General features: G+C 38.7%; 1 pseudogene; it reads right to left on the reverse strand.

The window, feature by feature from the left end:
* Nucleotides 1-13,081, reverse strand: part of LOC149214893 (uncharacterized) — a 44,230-nt pseudogene extending 31,149 nt beyond the window's left edge.
* Nucleotides 13,082-13,599: the final 518 nt, after the last annotated feature.

Here is a 13,599-nt window from a genome sequence, read left to right on the forward strand (position 1 = left end):
AAGCAAAAATACAAAAACAATGTTCTTTTCAGTAGAAGTAGTTTAAATTCATGCATCTCATATCACTAGAAGTAATGGCATCATTTCTAGAAGTTTGCACTCCCACCATTGCATCATAGAGATTAGACTAGTCAGATTAGGGTTTACTAGGGTTTCCATGTTTTGTTGGCTTTCAGTTCATTCTTGCAAATTAGGTTAATTTCCTTTCAGATAGTCTTCGTTCATCATCTAGAAAGCTTCTTCTGAGAACATATAGAAGTTGGTTTGAGCCCTAGCGGACTTGTGCCAGCTGACCAAGTGACAGCTGCGACAAGAGCTAGTACTTGTGCATACAGCACCGTCGCTTCCAAGTTTGTTACGAACTACCGGGTTGATAAAATTAGAGATAGGAAGCTCCAGGAGTTGTAGCATGATTGCTACAATACTGGAGCCCACCACATAACTTCTTGCATGATTCAAGTCTTTCCTTTGAAATCTCTTCCATAACCTTTGTGTATCTCGCAAGCTTTCCTACCAAGGAAAATATAAAGAAAAATATTATGAGTATACAATAAAAACAAATCTCGATGTGAGGAGGAAACCAAACATGAAAGATGAAATAAACAACAATATACTTATCTTTTGGTAAAATGGTGAAGGCTCCCTCTTAATCTAGTCTTTTTGAGGGATGCCTACAACTTAAACAATCCAATAAATTCTAACAAGACTTATTAGATCTATGAACTCTAGAACATAAAATAAAACATTGCAAAACTTTAAAGTAGAGGGATATGCAAAAGATAGTATCCCTAAGAGGCTTTAGCAAATAAGTCTTTAACTTCAGATTATTCAGTCATATTTTTCTTGGGTGGAGCTTCATCGACAAAATTTGCATGTTCTCTTTCTCTCTTCCTATTTCTTGGGTTTTTTGGATATTGGCTTTTGTAATGTCCCATCTTCTGACAATTGTAGCATTCAATCTTTGATAGGTCAACCTTCTTCTTTGGTCCTTTGAACATCTTGTATGCTCCCTTCTTCTTGTGATGAGCAGAGTAGGAATTTGAAGTGTTGTTTTCTTCATCCTCCTGTTCGCTTACTAGTGAGATGCATGCTTCTTCTTCACTGCATGCATTCCACATTTGTTTAAAGTTTTGTGTGTCATTCCAACTATTTATTCTTGATGCAAAAGATCTCCAAGATTTTGGTAGACTTAGTAGGGCAGCAATCATGAGTTCTTTCTTTGGTACAACTTCATCAATAGCTTGGAGTTCATCTCTTATTCTAGAGATCCTTACAAAATAGGATGATATAGTGTCATCTTTTGTCATTTTTATTGTTCTTAGTTCATTTTTTAGACTAGCTATCTAACCAATGTTCTTGATGTTGAACAACTTGGAGAGGGATTCATACATCTCTTTTGCAGATTCTATATTAGATATGTATGGGATAAGATTATCCTTCACTCCATCTACAATCAAATTCATGGCCAAGATTTTAGTTTCCTTGTATTTTTATTTTACCGCATTATCTATTAGATCCTTAACTTTTCCTTGAACAAAATCCAAAATTTTATGCTTAGCAAGAATAAGATCTATCCTCTTTTTTTATGCCCTATAGTTGGAAGCTCCTTCTAGCTTACTTTTTGTTTTCAATGAAGTTGCCATAGACTTTATAATGTCTCATTTTCTTGATATAAATAGTAGGTTTTTCTTTTATTATATCATCCTTTCCTTAATGATCTTCCTTTGTTCCTACCTTCTTGACCCTTCTTTCAATAGACCTTCTAGCTTGCTTTTTCTTTCCTCCTTCACCTTAGATCCGATACCATGTTAGAAAATCAAAAAGGGAGAAAGATTTTCTTATATTGACAATTACTTGTGATATTATTGTAGTTTTATTAACTTCTCTTTATGTTCTTTTATTTTCTTTCCATCAAGGAATCATCAAATCAAAAACATGAAAGTCAATGACACAAGATGTAGGCACTTAGTAAGGGATAAAACCCCTCTATAAGGGAAAACCTAGCCAAACACTTCCATTAAAAAATTCAAATTGAGAAAGACCAAGACCTTAGACTAGACAAAATGACCTTTCTCCTCCACCAAGTCATCCCTCAAACTATCCTTCCAATCTTCAACGATCCATTGCATCAAAGACAAAATTTTGGCCGAGCTTCAGGACTGCGACTTTGACCCTCCTACATCTTCAACTTCTTTGCACGTGTGAGACAAGAGAAAGAAAATTTGATTTCCTTTGCTTGAAAAATTCTTATCCTTCACTAGGTTTTCTTCCTTCTTCCTTGAATTTCACACCCTTTTCCTTCTCTTACAATTGGAAATCGAACAGGACAGGGACTCTTGACACAAACCCTAGAAGCCTGTAATGGAGGCTTTGACCTATTAACCATTGACCCAAGCATGAAACCCAAGCTTTAATAAGCTTTACAATAAAATTAGTCAATTTCTTTTACAATAAAATTTCTTTTCACAAATACATTACATTGCGACTCAAATACAATTGTGAAGACCGACACTAGTTACATTCTTCAACAACTTGGAGGAGGGTTGGACTTGACATTTTGGTGGCAATTTTTGGGATGTGGTCTTGAAGTCTCATTTTGATTTGATTCTATAAGACAAGGATTGGTTGGGTTTTTACCCTTGTGGGGTTTTTCCCTGGCTTGGAGCCTAAATTTTTGTGCCTCTTGCTTCTTTGTGATCTTTATATTTTCTTGGAAGACTGAATATTGTATAATTGCTTGATGAAGAAGACATAATAAGTAATAAGAAAAAGATTATCATTCACAAGTAATTATCAAGATAGAGAAATTAAGTTCAATCTATATTCTACTTGGTTTCTCAACACGAAGAACCCATAGAAGTCTCATATTATCACATAGCTTCCCTTGAGAGGTCTTACCATATCACCTAGCACCATAGAACCTAGAATATCTATCAAAGGTGATTATCCATATTACTGGGACTCCTCCCATCGGTGAAAGTCTGCAAGGAACAAGAGACATTTTTTGTGGTGACAGTGGGCCATTGTCCTATTGTTATCACTTAGTCTAGTTCTTTGTCCTATAGGCTTTCCCTCCTTCGAGCTTGCTAGATTTTGTGGTAACAGACCCACATTTGTAAAAATTGAATATACACTAAAAAAGCATGTCAACACATTTTTTTAATCTATCTTCAATTTTTATTAATGTGTGTCTTCTCATAAGTATGCATAATTGGTACTCCTTAGATGTGGAATGTAATTTTGCAACCAATGAGAGTCTACAATTGAAATTTGAGTAAAACTATAAAGAGATAAGACAAAAATACAATTAAATAAACTAGTTTTATTCTTTTCCCTCTAAAATATTTACATGTATCTCTTTTTAAAATTAAAGGATTTTTAATGCTTTACATATTATTCATGGAAATTGCATGAAAATTTCATGGGCACTTTTACGCTGAAATTTCCTCTAATGTGCTAGCAGCGAATACAACTTAGGCTATTAGGCACCTTAGAACATAGCTTGACTCAACCACAGTGTATTGAAGCACCCCTTCATATCGCAAAGTATCCCATATTTAAACTTCTAACTTTGCAATATAGGAACAAGGCATAAAATGCAACTGAGGAGCAGGCAATAAAACGATTTTCAATGATATAGGATAAGTTTATGCATTTGGGAAGGACTCTTTTAAGGACTCAAAGTATGGGGTTAAAGCCTCTAGTATTTCAACTACCCCACAACTGGTGTAGTCTAACAAAGGAATTTTAGCAGTTCCTATAGTTGTTGAGGCAAATCTTGGTCGTCAAATTGAACCATGTGATTAGGAACCACATTTGCTAAATGGTGATTTAGAGAATATTCCTATGGTACAAATTGCAACAGGCTATTTTTATTTGTTGGGTCTCACCTGTCAACCTAGTAGCAAGTTATCACTATATTCTATTGGTTGTGACCTATGAGCTAAGCTCAGATATGATTCTAGAACAGATGGGCTTATGGGAGGAATTTTCCAATACAAACATGTTTTTCACACAAAAGGAGCCATGCGGTTGGATACTACTCTAGAGAAGACTTATTTGTCCATTAGTGTTAGGGCCAACCTCAACAAGTCCTATATAGTAATGACTATTTTTATGATGAAGGCCGTTGCCATTAGTCTCATTCATAAATGACTCTGGGATTACTATTGTAGCAGGTTGAATCTATGAGGTTAGATAGCAAGCTTTTAAGAATATCTCCAAACAATGTACATGTGTAGTGGTCAAATGAGTAGCTAACAGTGAGAAGGTCACTTGCCAGTGTGAAAAATCGGAAACCCGATTCCTATTGGAGCAACTAAAAATAATTCTCCTAATTATTAAATTAATTCTTAACAATTTATTTACTGTGTGCTACAACAAATATTGAATCAATCACACTGAAATCTACACAAATAAATTCCGAAAGAAATAAACACTGGAAGAAATACTAGCACACACACATAAAATGACACAATTATTTTTGGAACAATGTCCCAAGAAAAACCCAAATTGGGAAAACCGATGCAGTAGCTGAGGTTTTATTATTATGTAGCAATAAAATAAACAAAGTACAACTAGATTCCAAAACTAGCAATCCTACAGAGAAACACTGGCAAGAAAATCTAGTGACGAGAACTTCCTCACTCCACAGGGAAATTCTGGAACTGACCTCGACTCAAATTGAGCCATCCAAACTGCCTCTACACAGTCACTCCATCATCCTAGCACAATTGTTGCTGCTCTCAGCTTGGAAAAGCTTCTCCTCAAGCCGTCTGACCAGCTGTTGTCTGGGAAAATGTCTCTCTTGGCCTCTGGAACCTCTACCCAACTTCTGGCACTAAAATTCTGCTTCTCCCCAACAAATCGACTTTGCCTTTAGAGGTTACTACAATGCATTGTGTCAGCCTCACTGTGGCTTCTTTGCCTCTCTACAAATGCACTCATCGAATCAGGAAATCTTCCTTCAGCTTCACTGTCCTTGCCCCTCTCTCACTGCTTCGATTTCTCTAGCTCTCTCTCCGGCAACTGAATGCTGCTACTCACGAAATCGATCTGCTCATGAAGTTGAATTGCACAAGTGATTTCTCCAAGCCCCATCAACTTCTTCTTATAATCCTGTGTTTAGAATTCAACGGCCAAGATTAAATCTTAATTGATGGTGAGGATTAACTTGAAGTTGTTCCATCTTAGTTTCTAGAAGATTCACACCATAACTTAATTAATTCTGATTAATTTAGTCATAGTCCCCAAGTTTAGACTTAGGAAATATTTAAAAAATGACTAGTAATCTAATTAAGTCATTTCTACGTGAAATTTCCAGAAACGATTTACAAGTTTTGGAGATCTCATGTATTCTAGCTTCTCCACAAAATTTTATGGCTAGAACACATCCGATGCTACAATAACTAACACTCCCTCTTAGCAAGGAATGTGTTATAGTGTTGCTACCCCCTGTAGCAACACCATATCTTTGTACCATCTCCTGTCACGTTGCTCATGCTTGGCCATACTACCCACCAACCACTACGCAACTCTAATATTAGTTACATCTGTGTTGTCGCTGACCTTGCTGAACTGTTGCCAACACTGCTACAACTGCAACAACCATAACTGTGAAGCATCCTAAATACTGAATCAATTATGATTAGTATGATGCATCTGTCTCCCAAGTTTCTGACTACTGCTAGTATCTGTGTTGTCAATGAGGCATTTGCACTGGTGCTGACTCTGAATTGTGCCACTCTACATTAATGCCAACTCTGCACTGTGCTTCCCAGTATCTAACTATAACTAGACTCTACATCTGCCACTCTGGCATCTGACTACATCCACTGCCACTGATCCATCCTACTACAAAACACTATAGGCACCGTAGCAAGGTATTGATTCAAGAGGTGGACCTCCTCAAGAATCCTGCACATCTATAGCATAGCACTCTGGGGCTACACCACCAAGCCACCCTATTTCACTCCTGGGGGTATGTCAGCAAACATGGCGATGTCTTCCTCCAACCTGGAGGAAAACCTATCAATCTCTGTTGATGCTACCTGTTGGTCCTACTTCTCCTCCTTGTCCTTCTTCCTAAGAGGATACTAAGTGTTGTAGTGACCAAGCTCACCACATCTGAAGCACTTGACCTTTGACGGGTCCTTCTGTTGGAAAATTAGAAAGGCAGTAAAGATTTTCTTGATCTTGATAATTACTTGTGATGTTTCTTATTATTATCATTCTTTATATCTTCTTTCTTTAGTTCATCAAGGAACTACCAAAAGAAACAACACATAAAACAATAGACACAAGTTGTAGGCACATTCCAGGGAAAAACCCCCCTCGAGGGGAAAACCCAATCAAAGTAATTCTTCCTTTCAATTGTATTCTTTGAGACTCTTCACCCTAGACCAAGACCAGACCTTCCCTCCACACCAAGTCAGACTCCAAAAGTTTGGCCTCTTCCCAACAAATTCGTTTATTCAACAACGTGCAGTAGCTAACAGCATCCAACAACAGTCCAACTTGGAAGACTTCGATCTCCCAATCCAGAGCATGAAACAGAGAAAGACCACCACCAAACCTTCGATTTTACTTGACTCCTTAGACTCACCCAGACTCGCATTCACTTCGACTTCCAATAACAAACTTTCCCAGCTACCCACTTCGTACTTCTACCCAGCAACAATATTTTCACACTTATGCCCAGTAGAGAAAATTCGAACTTGATAAGAAATGATGCTCCAAATGAATTCAATGTCCTTCCTTTTATAGGCTTCTTGTGGGGTCGAATAGGGTCTTAGGCCGACTTGATCTTCCCTTAGGTCGACATGGTGTGGAGGTTCCATAATTCATATTTGACTCAATATTTAACCTTTTTACATGATTCAAAGCCCAAGAAGGGTCTATTTAAATGTACAATAACTCTATAGACTTAGAATAGATCTTAAAAGTCCTCAATGGGGACTTTGACCTCAAACATGGTGACCCAAGCATGAAATGTGAAAATTCCTACACTCTAAAGGAACCCCTACTACAGCAAATCTGAATCTACTTCACCTACTTGACTTTTAAATTCATTCATCATGTTATTCTTCCAAATACTGAAGTAAATTACTTCTGCGGCCTACACTAATTAAATATTTGATCTCATGAAACAAAAAACAGAGGAAAGAACCAGATACATAGGGCACACTTATTTTTGGACGCCATAGTCCCCGAAAAACCCAATGCAGAAAAACCGGTGCAGCAGTTTTGAGGGTTTATTATTATGCATGAGAAATATTTGAATACAACTCTAGGATGCTAATCTAGCAATCCTTTACAAATAAAACACTGGCAGAAAATCTGAGTGAGTTTTACTTCACTTAACACGGCATAATTCTAGGTGATCTGACACAAGACTGGCTAACCCAGGCTACTTCTGCGTTGGCTCTGCGTCAGTCTTGTGTCACCTTCTCTGCCCTCTGCGTCAGCGCTCCCAGCTGTTCCGACAGTTCCCTGAAGTTCCCAGCAGTTTCGGCAGTTCCGACAGTTCTGGCTGTTTCGATAGTTCTGGATTCTGCACAAGCAACTTTTCTTCTCTTCGTTGGCTCTTCTGGCTCTGCGTCAGGACTGCGTGGGTCCAGACTAACCTAGCGTCATCTCTCCTGGCTACTGCACTGGCTCTATGAAGCTCTCTCCGCACCTCTATCAGTATTCTCCAGAAATTCCTTTCAGATTCACTCTGCCCCTCTGCTACTGAATGGTCACTTAGTTCGAATTTCTCACCTTCCTAGCCCCAGAAATCGTACTCTAGATCAATTTTTTCTCTCTGTGTGTGTTTCCAAATGAACTCCAAGCCTCCATTTTATACTTTCCCTGTTGAGTCTTCAACGGCGAATATTAAGTCTCTAATCAACGGCTAAGATCAAAACATGACTTGATCTGCCTTCTAGATCATTCTTACCCATATTTTGATTAATAACCATTAATATTTTAATTTCCCAAAGTTTAAGCTTAATAAAAATATTAATTATTTTAGTAAAATACAATCCGGGTGGAATTTCACCAAACGGTTTTTGGATTCTTTAGAACTCATGTGCCTTATCCTCTCCAACAATTTTCAAGGCTAGAGAACTTCTGATGCTACCAAAAACTAACACTCCCTCTTAGTGAGGAAAGTGCTCCAGCAACAACAATGTCCACCTGCATGCTGCTCTGTTTCTAAAGCACTTCCTTTCTACACTGTTGCTCCCACCAACACCCTGTTTTGCTGCTACTATACTACTACCCATGACACTGCCACTGCCATTGCCACTGCTACATCTTTAGTACAGGTCCCTCTCAAACGCTGCATCTACTATGCTGGTAGCACTGCCACTGCTAACACTGCATCTGTACGACAACTTAGTTGCTGAGAGAAGCAACTGAAAAACATCCAAAATTAACTGAAATTAACTATGATCAGCATAATACAATAAATATTGGAATCTGACTGCTACTAGTCTCTAACCCTCTGAATCTTCTACGTTGCTACTGACTTCTACATTGTGCCAACTGCATTGCTGCCAACCTTGCTTTGTGCTGATCAGTCCCTGGTCCCAAGCTACTCCATCTATCCTCCAAAGAATCCACTGCATCATCTAACACTAAGTCCACCTCGCTACTGCTGAATCTTGGGCTCCCGTAGCAAGGAATTGATCCAAGATTGATTGCGCTGCTAGATTGGCAGAGTTTAGGGAATCATGGGAACACACTGGATGCGCAGTCATGTCATATGGATGGACTAACTAGAAGGGTAGGACCCTTGTTAACTTCTTGGTTAGTTGTCCCAAAGGGACAATGTTGATGAAATATGTTGATGCATCTGCGCACATTAAAGATGCACGTACATTATGTGAGTTGTTGGACATCTTCATTCAGGAAGTAGGCCCAAGCAATGTTGTCCATGTCATAACGGACAACACTGCAAATTATGTTGCAGCGGGCAAGACGCTTATGGAGAGGTATCAAACTTGTTTTGGACACCTTGTGCTGCTCATTGCATTAACTTCATGTTGGAAGATATAGGTAAGATTCCTACTGTGAGGGATATTGTTGAATCATCCAAGAGCATAACAAAATTTATATATAATAATGCATCTGTGCTTAGCTTGATGAGAAGATTCACCAACAACAAAGAGTTGGTGCATCCTGCCATTACATGATTTGCCACTACTTTCATATCTCTTCAGTCTCTATTGAATTCTATGTGGGCTGTAAAGAGCATGTTTCTCTCAGCAGCTTGGCGTTCTTTATCTATTAGCCGCAAACCAGAGGGAGAGGGAATATGCAGACTAGTTTCATATGATCAGAGCTTTTGGTCAGGAGTAGAGGAGGTGTGTGCCATTTCAAAACCTTTGGTAAAGGTTCTTCGGTTGGTTGATGGAGACAAACCTGCAATGGGCTACTTGTATGAGGCCATGGATAGGGTCAAAGAAGTCATTCATGCTTATTATGTAGATAAGGGAGACGAGGGGTTAGAGAAACAAGAGGTCATATGGAGAGTGATTGATCAGCGATGGAACAATACCCTCCATTGCCCCATTCATGCTGCAGGTGTCTACCTTAACCCTGCATTTTCTTATGCTTGTGGTTCCAGATTTGATGCCGAGGTGATGGATGGATTCTTCACTTGTGTCGAGAGGATGGTGTCATCTGAGCAAGAAAGTGAGGAGATTTATAAAGAAATCGAGGTCTATAGGATGGGAGGTCGCACATTTGGTTTTAACATGGCTATTAAGAATAAGACGACCAAAATGCCTAGTAAGCTTCAGTTTGTTTCAAACTTTCAAGTTTAGAATTTCAATGTTTTTTTTATGTTTCTCATTTTTCTTTTAACTTGTAGATGCTTGGTGGACAAGCTATGTTGCCAGAGTACCCTATCTCCAAAAGCTTGCCATTCGAGTGCTCAGCCAAACATGCAGTTCCTCTAGGTGTGAGCGCAACTGGAGTGTATTTGACAAAATACACAACAAAAAGCGCAACAGGTAAAAAGATTGCAAATTAAATTTTTTGAATTCATTTGATTAATTTTAATATTTAAATTTTCTAAGTACTAATTTACAATCTATGACCCTAATACAGATTCGAGTCCCAACGCCTCAATGACATGGTCTACGTCTACTACAATCTTTGATTGTGGGTGAGACAGCTTCAGAAACCTACTAATGTGGAATCCATCTCATTGGACAATATTGATACCACCTCTTCATGGAGAGTCGAGATTGAGAGGCCGATCATGGACTCGATCCTGGATTGGTTAGGTGTGGATCTAGAGGATGTAGCAGTTGCAGGGGAGGGAGAGCCAGAGATAGAGGAGGAGGAGCAACATCAGGGTCAAGAGGCAGTAGCAGATTGGATGAGGATGCTGAGGAGGAGGTGACACCATCTAGGATGGGCAGCAGCAGCAGCATAACACAGAGGCCACCTCTTCCATCAGCTTCTAGAGGATGATTGAGTCCACTTGATTTTGAGGACAATTGAGTCTTCAAATCCTAGATAATTTCTTTGTCATTTCAAACCAACAACATATCATCCACGCACAAGACCAGATAAATAACACGATCACCAATTAATTTAAAATACGCATAGTGTCCATCCAAAAAATCATCATGTAACGTTAAGCACAAGAAAGATATAAGCTCTTCATTTATTAACTATCCTAATAACATTAAAAACACAAATCTAACTACAAAATGAAACACTGAAATAACAGGGTACAAGGTTAGAAATACAATACAAAGATGCCCCATGGCATCAGATGTGTTCAATATAGTGCATACTGAGCATTTTCCTGCTTTTAGGAAAATATGTCAGTTGTTCCTCAGATGTGCCATGTCCAATCCTGCACACGGTAGGACTGTTTCCTATCCCAAAATCAAGTTGCTCGCGGCCATCTGATGCATCAAATCGATTTCTCATTCTTTTTCTCTTGCGTCTTTTCTTTGTGGCAGGTTGTATCGCTGATGATGTGGAACGTTTTGCTTCAAAACTCTCAGATGAAGTATGTAAGATATGCATGACATGTCTTTCTTCATTTTGCATCTACTATGTCAAGAATGATGAATCAGTCTCATATGTGTCATGAGTTATAACTTGATCTCTTATCACCGGTGGATTAAACATGTGAGCATCAACATGATTCTCATTAATTTTCATTTTATTCGGGTCACCTTAAATTAGCCACTTTTCAATGGAACAAATGACCTCCTCATAATAAGATGGAGCTTGCTGCAACAGACAGGGAGGCTTGTGATCTGTTGACGTTTCCTTGTTTCTTTCATTCTCTAACTAATGCTAAAATTTCTATACCTGTATTGTTATGACATCCATCTGGTTAGAGTGTTCAACCTTCATAGCACTAACTTCCTTAGCATTGTAGATTTTAACCCCGTACATAAATTACCTGCATACGAATTCTAAAACATAGAAAATAAACAATGCGATAGCATAACACATAAAACACATATACGTAGAGATTTCCCCTAGATCCCAAAATCGGGACTACCGGATTGATTTTTCATTATGTTCCTTTCAATGTTACAATACATATTTATACATGCCAAAGCATCCAATACCATGGACCGAAAAACATCATGTCCAAAACCATGGACCGAAAACCATTGCGTCTAAAACAATGTGTAAAAACCATTCACAAAACCATAGGTAGGTCCGCCCAACCTAATATAGGGTCCAAAATTTTTTTGCCAGGGGCGTTGCGCTGAACCCCGTAGAAGGGGTCTACCCGCCCCCCCCGCTGTGTAATCGACAGAATGAAGGAGGGGCACCACCCCCCTTTAACCCCCCGATTAATTACGTAGGCTAGTCGTGGAAAGAATAGAACACAACCCAACATTCTCCCACTTGTTGCTTTCTTTCTACATGGGACCACAGGAAAGCGTAGTCATTTATCCAGCCATGAAATGCCCATTGTTTCTCGACACCAAGAGAACTTCTCAAAGCTCACAGATTTTGTCAATGCATCTGCAGTATTCTTCAAACTGTCCGCCTTTACCAGAAACACCTTTTTGTCTTCTATCATATACCTCACAAAGTGATAATGAACATCAATGTCCTTTGTCTTCGAATGATAAGCAGGGTTCTTTTCCAGGAAAATTGCAGTTTTGCTGTCACAGTCTATCCTTATATCTCCCTGTACTAACCCCATACTTGAACACAATCTCTACAAATCAAACTGCTTCCTTGCTTGCATGAATAGCTGCTATGTATTCTGCCTTTGTAGTTGACAATGCCACTACAGATTGTTTCTTTTTCATCTAGCTGACTGCACCTCCAAATATGTTAAACACATACCCACTTGTAGCAATGTGGAAAAAGTCGAAGTCGGGATTAATTCAACAAGGGTCCAAAAGTTGAAAAACTAGGCAAAGTCAGGAGTTTTTTGAAAAAGTCGGCAAAATTAAAAAACACAAAATTATTCATTTTTTTTAACATCTAGAGTATCCACAACATCAAATAAATGAATTCCACATAAAAATGTAAAGAAAGCTAATATATAATATGTATATGAAGTCTAGTGCTACATCACATATCAAAATAGTGAATCAACTCCTGAATTTTGAGTCCTGTTTGAGTCTCAACTCTCGAGAGTCAAAATATCAACCAAAAATATAATAAATGTATATCATGAGTCATCTAAAAGTCATCAAGTAATGAGTCACAGAGATCCTCTTCCCATTTTACGGGAATAGGGAATGGCTTTGCCTTTTCATCTAGAGGAAGAAGGCCTTGCCCCTGGGGATACAAAATCAAATGGACTCAATCATCCTCTAGAAGCTGATGGAAGAGGTGGCCATTATGTTATGCTACTGTTGCTTCCCATCCTAGATGGTGTCACCTCCTCCTCAGCATCCTCATCCAACTCTGCTACTGCCTCCTGACCCTGATGTTGCTCCTCATCCTCTATCTTTGGCTCTCCCTCCCCTGCAACTGCTACATCCTCTAGATCCACACCTAACCAATCCGAGATCGAGTCCATGATCAGCCTCTCAGTCTCGACTCTCCATGAAGAGGTGGTATCAACATTTTCCAATGAGATGGCTTCCATATCAGTAGGTTTCTGAAGCTGTCTCACCCACAATCAAAGATTGTAGTAGACGTAAACCATGTCATTGAGGCATTGGTACTCCAATCTATATTGGGGTCATAGATTGTAAATTAGTAATAGCTATGCCTATTACTAATTAGCATGCATAGTACATACAAAATTCAAATAAATGTTAGTGGTACTGGTCACATAAATGATAAATTTATTGAAAATTTAAATCATGATTCATAATTCATAACTGAAAGACAACTTACAACTACAAGATAGTAAGATAAACACACTGACAACTGTAGTTTTCTCATTAAGTCATCAAATCAAAATCTGTTACATAAGTAGTGTTGGTGCAATGCCAATGGCAAATAGAAATAGAAAATATAAAACAACTATAGGTATACAAGCCTCAAGGCATCAATCAGCATCAGAATCAGCATCACTGTCCCCATCATCATGGTCCCCACTACTCTCCTCTGCATCCTCCTCCTCCCCTGTATCCATAGTCGCCTCTGCATCTGCTGGTA

Source organism: Pinus tabuliformis, chromosome 1_1 (genome assembly GCF_031772625.1).
Source record: "Pinus tabuliformis cultivar Carrire ecotype Pingquan chromosome 1_1, CPIR1, whole genome shotgun sequence".
NCBI lineage: Eukaryota > Viridiplantae > Streptophyta > Pinopsida > Pinales > Pinaceae > Pinus > Pinus tabuliformis.